The sequence below is a fragment of the Triticum dicoccoides genome, chromosome 7B (assembly GCF_002162155.2).
Source record: "Triticum dicoccoides isolate Atlit2015 ecotype Zavitan chromosome 7B, WEW_v2.0, whole genome shotgun sequence".
In the NCBI taxonomy this organism is placed as follows: Eukaryota; Viridiplantae; Streptophyta; class Magnoliopsida; order Poales; family Poaceae; genus Triticum; species Triticum dicoccoides.
This window is the reverse complement of record NC_041393.1, coordinates 67,811,864-67,825,232: the sequence shown is the minus strand read 5'-3', so window position 1 is coordinate 67,825,232 and position 13,369 is coordinate 67,811,864.

Sequence of the window (13,369 nt, the reverse complement as noted above, 5' to 3'; positions counted from 1 at the left end):
GAAAACGTTCGATTAGCCATTGTGAAGCTATGTGCATTCCTCAATGCAATCTCTCAGAAGGTAATCGATCCAGAAATCATACCAAGGTTACAGAATGATTTGGTGCAATGTCTTCTCAGTTTCGAGTTGGTGTTCCCACCATCCTTCTTCAACATCATGGTGCACATCCTAATTCACCTATGCAAAGAGATTAACATTTTGGGTCCTGTATTTCTACACAATATGTTCCCCTTTGAGAGGTTCATGGGAGTCTTGAAGAAATATGTTCATAACCGTGCTAGGCCAGAAGGAAGCATCTCGAAGGGCCATGAAAATGAGGAGGTCATTGAGTTTTGTATTGACTTTATTCCTGACCTGAAGCCGATTGGTGTTCATGAATCGCGGCATAAGGGCAGACTGGATGGAAAAGGCACGCTAGGAGGGGATCAAATAATATGTATGGACAGGCATTCTCTCACTGAAGCACACTACACAGTTCTACGGAATTCCGCCTTGGTGGCTTAGTATATGGAGGAACACAAGAATTTTCTACGCTCCAAACACACGGAGCAGTCTGGCGACTGGATTACACGTGAACAAACGGGGACTTTTGCCGGTTGGTTGCAGACACGTGCCATGCATGATGGCGATATTGAAGATGACCTGTACTTGCTGTCCCAGTTACCATATTAAAATATAATGACTTTCAAAGGGTGCGAGACAAATGGGAATACATTTTACACGATCGCCCAAGATAAGAAGAGCACCAACCAAAATACTGGTGTCCGCTTTGATGCAACAACCAACACGGGAAAGGAAACATATTATGGTTACATAGAGGACATATGGGAACTTGACTATGGACGTGGTTTGAAGGTCCCTTTGTTTCGGTGCAAATGGGTCAATATGACATGAGGCGGGGTAACGGAAGACCTGTTGGGGAACGTTGCATAAAATAAAAAAATTCCTACGTTCACCAAGATCAATCTATGGGTTCATCTAGCAACGAGAGAAGAGTGCATCTACATACCCTTGTAGATCGCGTGCGGAAGCGTTCAAGAGAACGGGGTTGAGGGAGTCGTTCTCGTCGTGATCCAAATCACCGGAGATCCTAGCGCCGAACGGACGGCACCTCCGCGTTTAACACACGTACGATCAGCGTGACGTCTCCTACTTCTTGATCCAGCAAGGGGGAAGGAGAGGTTGATGAAGATCCAGCAGCACAACGGCGTGGTGGTGGATGCAGCAGGGCTCCGGCAGGGCTTCGCCAAGCGACTACGGAAGGAGGAGGTGTAGCAGGGAGGGGAGGGAGGCGCCAGGGTGTTGGGTGCGGCTACCCTCCCACCCCCCCTCTTTATATAGGGACCCCAAGGGGGGCGCCGGCCCTAGAGATGGGATCTCTAGGGGGGCGGCGGCCAAGCGGGGTGGAGTGCCCCCAAGGCAAGTGGAGGCGCAGAGGGGGGCCCAGGGGGGTGCACCAGCCCACTAGGGGCTGGTTCCCCTCCCACTTGAGCCCACGGGGCCCTCCGGGATAGGTGGCCCCACCCGGTGGACCCCCTGGGTCCCTTCCGGTGGTCCCGGTACAATACCGGTGGACCCCGAAACTTTCCCGATGGCCGAAACTCAACTTCCCATATAGTTTTCTTTACCTCCGGACCATTCCGGAACTCCTCGTGACGTCCGGGGTCTCATTCGGGACTCCGAACAACTTTCGGTTTGCTGCATACTCATATTCATACAACCCTAGCGTCACTGAACCTTAAGTGTGTAGACCTACGGGTTCGGGAGACATGCAGACATGACCGAGACGGCTCTCCGGTCAATAACCAACAGCGGGATCTGGATACCCATGTTGGCTCCCACATACTCCTCGATGATCTCATCGGATGAACCACGATGTCGAGGATTTAAGCAACCCCATATACAATTCCCTTTGTCAATCGGTACGTTACTTGCCCGAGATTCGATCGTCGGTATCCCAATACCTCGTTCAATCTCGTTATCGGCAAGTCACTTTACTCGTACCGTAATGCATGATCCCGTGACCAGACACTTGGTCACTTTGAGCTCATTATGATGATGCATTACCGAGTGGGCCCAGAGATACCTCTCCGTCATACGGAGTGACAAATCCCAGTCTCGATCCGTGTCAACCCAACAGACACTTTCGGAGATACCTGTAGTGCACCTTTATAGTCACCCAGTTACGTTGTGACGTTTGGTACACCCAAAGCACTCCTACGGTATCTGGGAGTTACACGATCTCATAGTCTAAGGAAAAGATACTTGACATTGGAAAAGCTTTTAGCAAACGAACTACACGATCTTTGTGCTATGCTTAGGATTGGGTCTTGTCCATCACATCATTCTCCTAATGATGTGATCCCGTTATCAATGACATCCAATGTCCATAGTCAGGAAACCATGACTATCTGTTGATCAACGAGCTAGTAAACTAGAGGCTCACTAGGGACATGTTGTGGTCTAAGTATTCACACATGCATTACGATTTCTGGTTAATACAATTATAGCATGAGCCTCTAGGGCATATTTCCAACAGTCTCCCACTTGCACTAGAATCAATAATCTAGTTACATTGTGATGAATCGAACACCCATAGAGTTCTGGTGTTGATTATGTTTTGCTCGCGGAAGAGGTTTAGTCAAGGGATCTGCGACATTCAGATCCGCATCTACTTTGCAAATATCTATGTCTCCATCTTGAACATTTTCACGGATGGAGTTGAAACGACGCTTGATGTGCCTGGTCTTCTTGTGAAACCTGGGATCCTTGGCAAGGGCAATAGCTCCAGTGTTGTCACAGAAGAGAGTGATTGTCCCCGACGCATTGGGTATGACTCCTAGGTCGGTGATGAACTCCTTCATTCATATTGCTTCATGTGCTGCCTCCGAGGCTGCCATGTACTCCGCTTCACATGTAGATCCCGCCACGACGCTCTGCTTGCAACTGCACCAGCTTACTGCTCCACGATTCAACATATACACGTATCCGGTTTGTGACTTAGAGTCATCCAGATCTGTGTCGAAGCTAGCGTCGACATAACCCCTTACGACGAGCTCTTCATCACCTCCATAAACGAGAAACATGTCCTTTGTCCTTTTCAGGTACTTCAGGATATTCTTGATCGCTGTCCAGTGTTCCTTTCCGGGATTACTTTGGTACCTTCCTACCAAACTTACGGCAAGATTTACATCAGGTCTGGTACACAGCATGGCATACATAATAGATCCTATGGCCGAGGCATAGGGGATGACACTCATCTCTTCTTTATCTTTTGCTATGGTCAGGCATTGAGCCGAGCTCAATCTCACACCTTGCAATACAGGTAAGAACCCTTTCTTGGACTGACCCATTTTGAACTTCTTCAAAATCTTATCAAGGTATGTGCTTTGTGAAAGACCTATGAGGCGTCTCGATCTATCCCTATAGATCTTGATGCCTAATATGTAAGCAGCTTCTCCAAGGTCCTTCATTGAAAAACACTTATTCAAGTAGGACTTAATGCTGTCCAAAAGTTCTATATCATTTCCCATCAAAAGTATGTCATCTACATATAATATGAGAAATGCTACAGAGCTCCCACTCACTTTCTTGTAAATGCAGCTTCTCCATAAGTCTGCATAAACCCAAACGCTTTGATCATCTCATCAAAGCGAATGTTCCAACTTCGAGATGCTTGCACCAGCCCATAAATGGATTGCTGGAGCTTGCATACCTTGTTAGCATTCTTAGGATCGACAAAACCCTCCGGCTGCATCATATACAGTTCTTCCTTAAGATAGCCGTTAAGGAATGCCGTTTTGATGTCCATCTGCCATATCTCATAATCATAGTATGCGGCAATTGCTAACATGATTCGGACGGACTTTAGCTTCGCTACGGGAGAGAAAGTCTCATCGTAGTCAACCCCTTGAACTTGCCGATAACCCTTAGCGACAAGTCGAGCTTTATAGATGGTAACATTACCATCCGCGTTCGTCTTCTTCTTAAAGATCCATTTGTTTTCTATCGCTCGCCGATCATCGGGCAAGTCTGTCAAAGTCCATACTTTGTTTTCATACATCGATTCTATCTCGGATTACATGGCTTCAAGCCATTTGTTGGAATCTGGGCCCGCCATCGCTTCTTCATAGTTCGAAGGTTCACCGTTGTCTAACAACATGATTTCCAGGACAGGGTTGTCATACCACTCTGGTGTGGAACGTGTCCTTGTGGACCTACGAAGTTCAACAGCAACTTGATCCGAAGTACCTTGATCATCATCATTAATTTCCTCTCTAGTCGGTTCAGGCACCACAGGAACATTTTCCTGAGCTGCACTACTTTCCGGTTCAAGAGGTAGTACTTCATCGAGTTCTACTTTCCTCCCACTTACTCCTTTCGAGAGAAACTCTTTTTCCAGAAAGGATCCGTTCTTGGCAACAAAGATCTTGCCTTTGGATCTAAGGTAGAAGGTATACCCAATGGTTTCCTTAGGGTATCCTATGAAGACGCATTTTTTCGACTTGGGTTCGAGCTTCTCAGGTTGAAGTTTCTTGACATAAGCATCGCATCCTAAAACTTTTAGAAACGGCAGCTTAGGTTTCTTTCCAAACCATAATTCATATTGTGTCGTCTCAACGGATTTAGACGGAGCCCTATTTAAAGTGAATGTAGCTGTCTCTACAGCGTATCCCCAAAATGATAGCGGTAAATCGGTAAGAGACATCATAGATCGCACCATATCCAATAGAGTGCGATTACGACGTTCGGACACACCATTACGCTGAGGTGTTCCAGGCAGCGTGAGTTGTGAAACGATTCCACATTTTCTTAAGTGCGTACCAAATTCGTGACTTAAATATTCTCCTCCACGATCTGAACGTAAGAATTTTATCTTTCGGTCACGTTGATTCTCTACTTCATTCTGAAATTCCTTGAACTTTTCAAAGGTCTCAGACTTGTGTTTCATCAAGTAGACATACCCATATCTACTTAAGTCATCAGTGAGAGTGAGAACATAACGATATCCTCCGCGAGCCTCAACGCTCATTGGACCACACACATCAGTATGTATGATTTCCAATAAGTTGGTTGCTCGCTCCATTGTTTCGGAGAACGGAGTCTTGGTCATTTTGCCCATGAGGCATGGTTCGCATGTGTCAAATGATTCATAATCGATAGACTCTAAAAGTCCATCGGCATGGAGCTTCTTCATGCGCTTGACACCAATGTGACGAAGGTGGCAGTGCCACAAGTATGTGGGACTATCGTTATCAACTTTACATCTTTTGGTATTCACACTATGAATATGTGTAACATTACGTTCGAGATTCATTAAGAATAAACCATTGACCATCGAGGCATGACCATAAAACATATCTCTCATATAAATAGAACAACCATTATTCTCGGATTTAAATGAGTAGCCATCTCGCATTAAACGAGATCCAGATACAATGTTCATGCTCAAACTTGGCACTAAATAACAATTATTGAGGTTTAAAACTAATCCCGTAGGTAAATGTAGAGGTAGCGTGCCGACAGCGATCACATCGACCTTGGAACCATTCCCGACGCTCATCGTCACCTCGTCCTTCGCCAGTCTCCGCTTATTCCGCAGTTCCTGCTGTGAGTTACAAATGTGAGCAATGGCACCGGTATCAAATACCCAGGAGTTACTACGAGTACTGGTAAGGTACACATCAATTACATGTATATCAAATATACCTTTAGTGTGCCGGCCTTCTTGTCCGCTAAGTATTTGGGGCAGTCCCGCTTCCAGTGACCCTTCCCTTTGCAACAAAAGCACTCAGTCTCAGGCTTGGGTCCATTCTTTGACTTCTTCCCGACAACTGGCTTACCGGGCGCGACAACATCTTTGCCGTCCTTCTTGAAGTTCTTCTTACCCTTGCCCTTCTTGAACTTGGTGGTTTTATTGACCATCAACACTTGATGTTCTTTCTTGATTTCTACCTCTGCTGACTTCAGCATTGAAAATACTTCAGGAATAGTTTTCACCATCCCCTGCATATTGTAGTTCATCACAAAGCTCTTGTAGCTCGGTGGGAGCGACTGAAGGATTCTGTCAATGACCGCCTCGTCCGGGAGGTTAATGTCCAGCTGGGACAGGCGGTTGTGCAACCCAAACATTTTGAGTATGTGCTCACTGACAGAACTGTTTTCCTCCATCTTACAACTATAGAACTTGTCAGAGACCTCATATCTCTCGACCCGGGCATGAGCTTGGAAAACCATTTTCAGCTCCTCGAACATCTCATATGCTCCGTGTTGCTCAAAACGCTTTTGGAGCCCCGGTTCTAAGCTATAAAGCATGCCGCAGTAAACGAGGGAGTAATCATCAACACGTGACTGCCAAGCATTCATAACGTCTTGGTTCTCTGGGATGGGTGCTTCACCTAGCGGTCCTTCTAGGACATATGCTTTCTTGGCAGCTATGAGGATGATCCTCAGGTTCCGGACCCAGTCCGTATAGTTGCTGCCATCATCTTTCAGCTTGGTTTTCTCTAGGAACGCGTTGAAGTTCATGTTGACATGAGCGTTGGCCATTTGATCTACAAGACATATTTTGCAAAGATTTTAGACTAAGTTCATGATAATTAAGTTCATCTAATCAAATTATTTAATGAACTCCCACTCAGATTTGACGTCCCTCTAGTCATCTAAGTGTTACATGATCCGAGTCGACTAGGCCATGTCCGATCATCACGTGAGACGGACTAGTCATCATCGGTGAACATCTCCATTTTGATCGTATCTTCCATACGACTCATGTTCGACCTTTCGGTCTCTGTGTTCCGAGGCCATGTCTGTACATGCTAGGCTCGTCAAGTTAACCCTAAGTGTTTTTGCATGTGTAAAACTGTCTTACACCCGTTGTATGTGAACGTAAGAATCTATCACACCCGATCATCATGTGGTGCTTCGAAACGACTAACTTTAGCAACGGCGCACAATTAGGGGGAACACTTTCTTGAAATTATTATAAGGGATCCTCTTATTTACTACCGTCATTCTAAGTAAACAAGATGCATAAACATATAAACATCACATGCAATTATATAGTAGTGACATGATATGGCCAATATCATATAGCTCCTTTGATCTCCATCTTCGAGGCTCCATGATCATCTTCGTCACCGGCATGACACCATGATCTCCATCATCATGATCTCCATCATCATGATCTCCATCATCATGATCTCCATCATCGTGTCTCCATGAAGTTGCTCGCCAACTATTACTTCTACTACTATGGCTAACGGTTTAGCAATAAAGTAAAGTAATTACATGGCGTTAAATCATTGACACGCAGGTCATACAATAATTAAGACAACTCCTATGGCTCCTGCCGGTTGTCATACTCATCGACATGCAAGTCGTGATTCCTATTACAAGAACATGATCTCATACATCACAATATATCATTCATCATTAATCACAACTTTTGGCCATATCACATCACATAGCAATTGCTGCAAAAACAAGTTAGACGTCCTCTAATTGTTGTTGCATCTTTTACGTGGCTGCAATTGGGTTCTAGCAAGAACGTTTTCTTACCTACGAATAACCACAACGTGATTTTGTCAACTTCTATTTACCTTTCATAAGGACCCTTTTCATCGAATCCGCTCCAACTAAAGTGGGAGAGACAGACACCCGCTAATCACCTTATGCAACTAGTGCATGTCAGTCGGTGGAACCTGTCTCACGTAAGCGTACGTGTAAGGTCGGTCCGGGCCGCTTCATCCCACAATACCGCTGAAGCAAAATAAGACTAGTAGTGGCAAGCAAGTTGACAAGATCTACGCCCACAACAGATTTGTGTTCTACTTGTGCAATAGAGAACTACGCATAGACCTAGCTCATGATGCCACTGTTGGGGAACGTTGCATAAAATAAAAAAATTCCTACGTTCACCAAGATCAATCTATGAGTTCATCTAGCAATGAGAGAAGAGTGCATCTACATACCCTTGTAGATCGCGTGCGGAAGCGTTTAAGAGAACGGGGTTGAGGGAGTCGTTCTCGTCGTGATCCAAATCACCGGAGATCCTAGCGCCGAACGGACAGCACCTCCGCGTTCAACACACGTACGGTCAGCGTGACGTCTCCTCCTTCTTGATCCAGCAAGGGGGAAGGAGAGGTTGATGAAGATCCAGCAGCACGACGGCGTGGTGGTGGATGCAGCAGGGCTCCGGCAGGGCTTCGCCATGCGACTACGGGAGGAGGAGGTGTAGCAGGGAGGGGAGGGAGGCGCCAGGGTGTTGGGTGCGGCTGCCCTCCCACCCCCCCTCTTTATATAGGGACCCCAGAGGGGCGGCGGCCCTAGAGATGGGATCTCTAGGGGGGGGGCGGCCAAGGGGGGTGGAGTGCCCCCCAAGGCAAGTGGAGGCGCCCCCTCCCCTAGGGTTCCCAACCCTAGGCGCAGAGGGGGGGGGGCAGGGGGGGCGCACCAGCCCACTAGGGGCTGTTTCCCCTCCCACTTCAGCCCACGGGGCCCTCCGGGATAGGTGGCCCTACCCGATGGACCCCCTGGGACCCTTCCGGTGGTCCCGGTACAATACCGGTGGATCCCGAAACTTTCCCGATGGCCGAAACTCGACTTCCCATATATAATTCTTTACCTCTGGACCATTCCGGAACTCCTCGTGACGTCCAGGATCTCATCCGAGACTCCGAACAACTTTCGGTTTGCTGCATACTCATATTCATACAACCCTAGCATCACCGAACCTTAAGTGTGCAGACCCTACGAGTTCGGGAGACATGCAGACATGACCGAGACGGCTCTCCGGTCAATAACCAACAGCGGGATCTCGATACCCATGTTGGCTCCCACATACTCCTCGATGATCTCATCGGATGAACCACGATGTCGAGGATTTAAGCAACCCCGTATACAATTCCCTTTGTCAATCGGTACGTTACTTGCCCGAGATTCGATCATCGGTATCCCAATACCTCGTTCAATCTCGTTATCGGCAAGTCACTTTACTCGTACCGTAATGCATGATCCCGTGACCAGACACTTGGTCACTTTGAGCTCATTATGATGATGCATTACCGAGTGGGCCCAGAGATACCTCTCCATCTTACGGAGTGACAAATCCCAGTCTCGATCCGTGTCAACCCAACAGACACTTTCGGAGATACCTGTAGTGCACCTTTATAGTCACCCAGTTATGTTGTGACGTTTGGTACACCCAAAGCACTCCTACGGTATCTGGGAGTTACACGATCTCATGGTATAAGGAAAAGATACTTGACATTGGAAAATCTTTTAGCAAACGAACTACACGATCTTTGTGCTATGCTTAGGATTGGGTCTTGTCCATCACATCATTCTCCTAATGATGTGATCCCCTTATCAATGACATCCAATGTCCATAGTCAGGAAACCATGACTATCTGTTGATCAACGAGCTAGTAAACTAGAGGCTCACTAGGGACATGTCGTGGTCTAAGTATTCACACGTGTATTTATGATTTCCGGATAATACAATTATAGCATGAATAAAAGACAATTATCATGAACAAGGAAATATAATAATAATCCTTTTATTATTGCCTCTAGGGCATATTTCCAACAAGACCCGCTGTACGGAATGACAACAGTGGATCTCAACAATCTTGCATATGCATACGAACCATTCGTCCTAGCCAATGATGTGGCGCAGGTTTTCTATGTGAAAGTCATGTCTACCAGGCCGAGAAAAAGAAAAGATAAGGAAGCGAATGCATCATACGATGAGCCAAAGCACCACAAGTTCTTTCAGGGAAAAGAAACATCGTGGGAGTGGATGAAAAGACAGACATGTTAGAAGATTATGAAAAATTTGATGAAATTGCTCCATTCACAGTGAATATTGATTCGAGCATCTGGTTAAATGATGAAGATTGTCCATGGTTACGGCGCAAAAGGACACACGCGAAGAAAAAGTTTCAAACCCAAAGATCCCACTCTGGGATGTGATAGGCTTCACCGTCATCACTTTCTTCTCTACTGACTTTCCGGACTTATATATCTTGAAAGTGCCGCTTCGAACAAACTGGAGGGAATCTTTGTAATAGTTAGGGTACTTATGTGTTCTGGCATTTGAAACGCGAATAAATTTTATGTGCAAACAAATTCTTTCATGCATTTACGACAAAAACTAGATGCACTTCATCTATAAATTAGTTCATCAAATAATTCAAATTTAAAATATTCAAATTTGAAAACTACTGGCACTAACAGAAAGTCTGTAATTTTTTGTACCTAAAGAAAAAATATTCAGAAAGAAATAAATGAAAATAAATAAAGTAGAAAAGGAAAAAACTAAACTTTTTTTGAGACAAAAACTAAATAAAAAAAGCCCACCTACTGGGCCACAACGGCCTGCATACGACTAGTAACCCAACCTGTAGTTGGGCCAGGATGCAGGCCCGCAAGGCCAAGTAGGCCCACAGGGCAGAGCGGCAGAGTTAGGCCCAGAAGCCTGCTATAGAGAGGAGTTCGAGAGAGCAGCCGCGCCGGGGCTTTTAAACAGGTGGGTGCGCCCCTCGGCTAGCGAGGTGGGACTAAACTTGCCCGCACCGCACCTGCGCCAGCACACCCCCTTTAGTACCGGGTGGTGGCTCCAACATGTACTAAAGGGGGGGGGGGTCTTTACTACCGGTTGTAGCCACCACCCGGTACTAAAGGGGTGCGCCTTATCGCCGCTTGGCCTAGCCAAAACAGGCCTTTAGTACCGGTTGGTGGCTCCAATCGGTACTAAAGGTGCCTCCTATGTAAGAAGCACTTCAAAAAAATTCAGTTTCTCATCTCTCCCTTTGCTTCTTCTCCTCTGCCCCGTCGTCGCCGCCCCCGTCACCGTCCCTCATCGCCGTCCCCGTCGCCGCCCATCGTCGGCCCGTCCCTGTCGCCGCACCGGCCTGTCGCCATCCCCTCTGCCTCGTCGTCACTGTCGCTGTCACCTCGACCTCACCCGCGCTGTGAGCCCCTCTCCCCGTCCCCTCTCCTCCCTCCGATCAAAGCCGCCGCACCGTGATGTCTACTACACAACCTTCTTCTTGTAGACATTGTTGGGCCTCCAAGTGCAGAGGTTTGTACGACAGTAGCAAATTTCCCTCAAGTGGATGACCTAAGCTTTATCAATCAGTGGGAGACATAGGATGAAGATGGTCTCTCTCAAGCAACCCTGCAACCAAATAACAAAAAGTCTCTTGTGTCCCCAACACACCCAATACAATGGTAAATTTTATAGGTGCACTAGTTCGGCAAAGAGATGGTGATACAAGTGCAATATGGATGGTAGATAAAAGTATTTGTAATCTCAAATTATAAAACAGCAAGGTAACTAATGATAAAAGTGAGCGTAAACGGTATTGCAATGGTAGGAAACAAGGCCTAAGGTTCATACTTTCACTAGTGCAAGTTCTCTCAACAATAATAACATAATTGGATCATATAACTATCCCTCAACATGCAACAAAGAGTCACTCCAAAGTCACTAATAGCGGAGAACAAACGAAGAGATTATGATAGGGTACGAAACCACCTCAAAGTTATCCTTTCTGAGCGATCTATTCAAGAGTCCGTAGTAAAATAACATGAAGCTATTCTTTCCGTTCGATCTATCATAGAGTTCATACTAGAATAACACCTTAAGACACAAATCAACCAAAACCCTAATGTCACCTAGATACTCCATTGTCACCTCAAGTATCCGTGGGCATGATCATATGATATGCATCACACAATCTCAGATTCATCTATTCAACCAACACAAAGTACTTCAAAGAGTGCCCCAAAGTTTCTACTGGAAAGTTAAGACGAAAACGTGTGCCAACCCCTATGCATAAGTTCATGGAACCCGCAAGTTGATCACCAAAACATACATCAAGTAGATCACGTGAATATCCCGTTGTCACCACAGATAAGCACGACAAAACATACATCAAGTGTTCTCAAATCCTTAAAGACTCAATCCGATAAGATAACTTCAAAGGGAAAACTCAATCCATTACAAGAGAGTAGAGGGGGAGAAACATCATAAGATCCAACTATAATAGCAAAGCTCGCGATACATCAAGATCGTGCCAAATCAAGAACACGAGAGAGAGAGAGAGAGATCAAACACATAGCTACTGGTACATACCCTCAGCCCCGAGGGTGAACTACTCCCTCCTCATCATGGAGAGCATCGGGATGATGAAGATGGCCACCGGCGAGGGATCCCCCTCAAGCAGGGTGCTGGGACAGGGTCCAGATTGGTTTTTGGTGGCTACAGAGGCTTGCGACGGTGGAACTCCCGATCTACTGTGATCCTCGATGTATTTAGGGTATATGGAGATATATAGGCGAAAGAAGTCAGTCAAGGGAGCCTTAAGGGGCCCACGAGGGTGGGGGCGTGCCTAGAGGGGGGCACCCCCCTGCCTTGTGGCCACCTCGAAGCTTCCCTTACGTGCACTCCAAGTCCCCTGGATTGCTTCCGTTCCAAAAACAACTTTCAGAAGGTTTCATTCCGTTTGGACTCCGTTTGATATTCCTTTTCTTTGAAACACTGAAATAGGCAAAAACAACAGTTTGGACTGGGTCTCCGGTTAATAGGTTAGTCCCAAAAAATAATATAAAAGTGCTTAGTAAAGCCCATAAACATCCAAAACAGATAATATAATAGCATGAATACTTCATAAATTATAGATACGTTGGAGACGTATCAGCATCCCCAAGCTTAATTCCTACTCGTCCTCGAGTAGGTAAATGATAAAAGAAAGAATTTATGAAGTGTGAATGCTAGCAGGTGCACAAGTTTGTTCAATGATAATTTCAGTCACCTTTTCTAGCATCATAATATATCATTACAGTAGTTCATCTCATAAAACTTTTCATGATCAAGTAACAAGCTATTCACATGTTAAAGCATAGACCATAAACTTTCTTGAAACCTAGCAAACTTCATTCTCAGTCATCAAACAATTGCAATTCATCTTATTTTCAGGAAGGGTCTATGTCAGAGATTTGATTTAGCAAACTCCACATACTCAACTATCATTTAGTCTTTCACAATTGCTAACACTCACGTAATATTTATGGGTCCAAAGTTTTAATCGAACACAGAGAAAGATAGGGGCTTATAGATTCGCCTCCCAATCTTTTACCTCAAGGGTAATGTCAACAATAAGTGGATATATATATATCTGGATCACCCCAACACAAAGTGCTTGTCAAAGGAAAAAAATGTAAAAAAGGAAAGATGTTGATCACCATGACTCTTGTATAAGGATAGAAGATAAAAGTAAAAGATAGGACCTTCGCAGAGAGAAGCAGAGGTTGTCATGCACTTTTATGGTTGGATGCACAAAATCTTAATGCAAAAGAACGT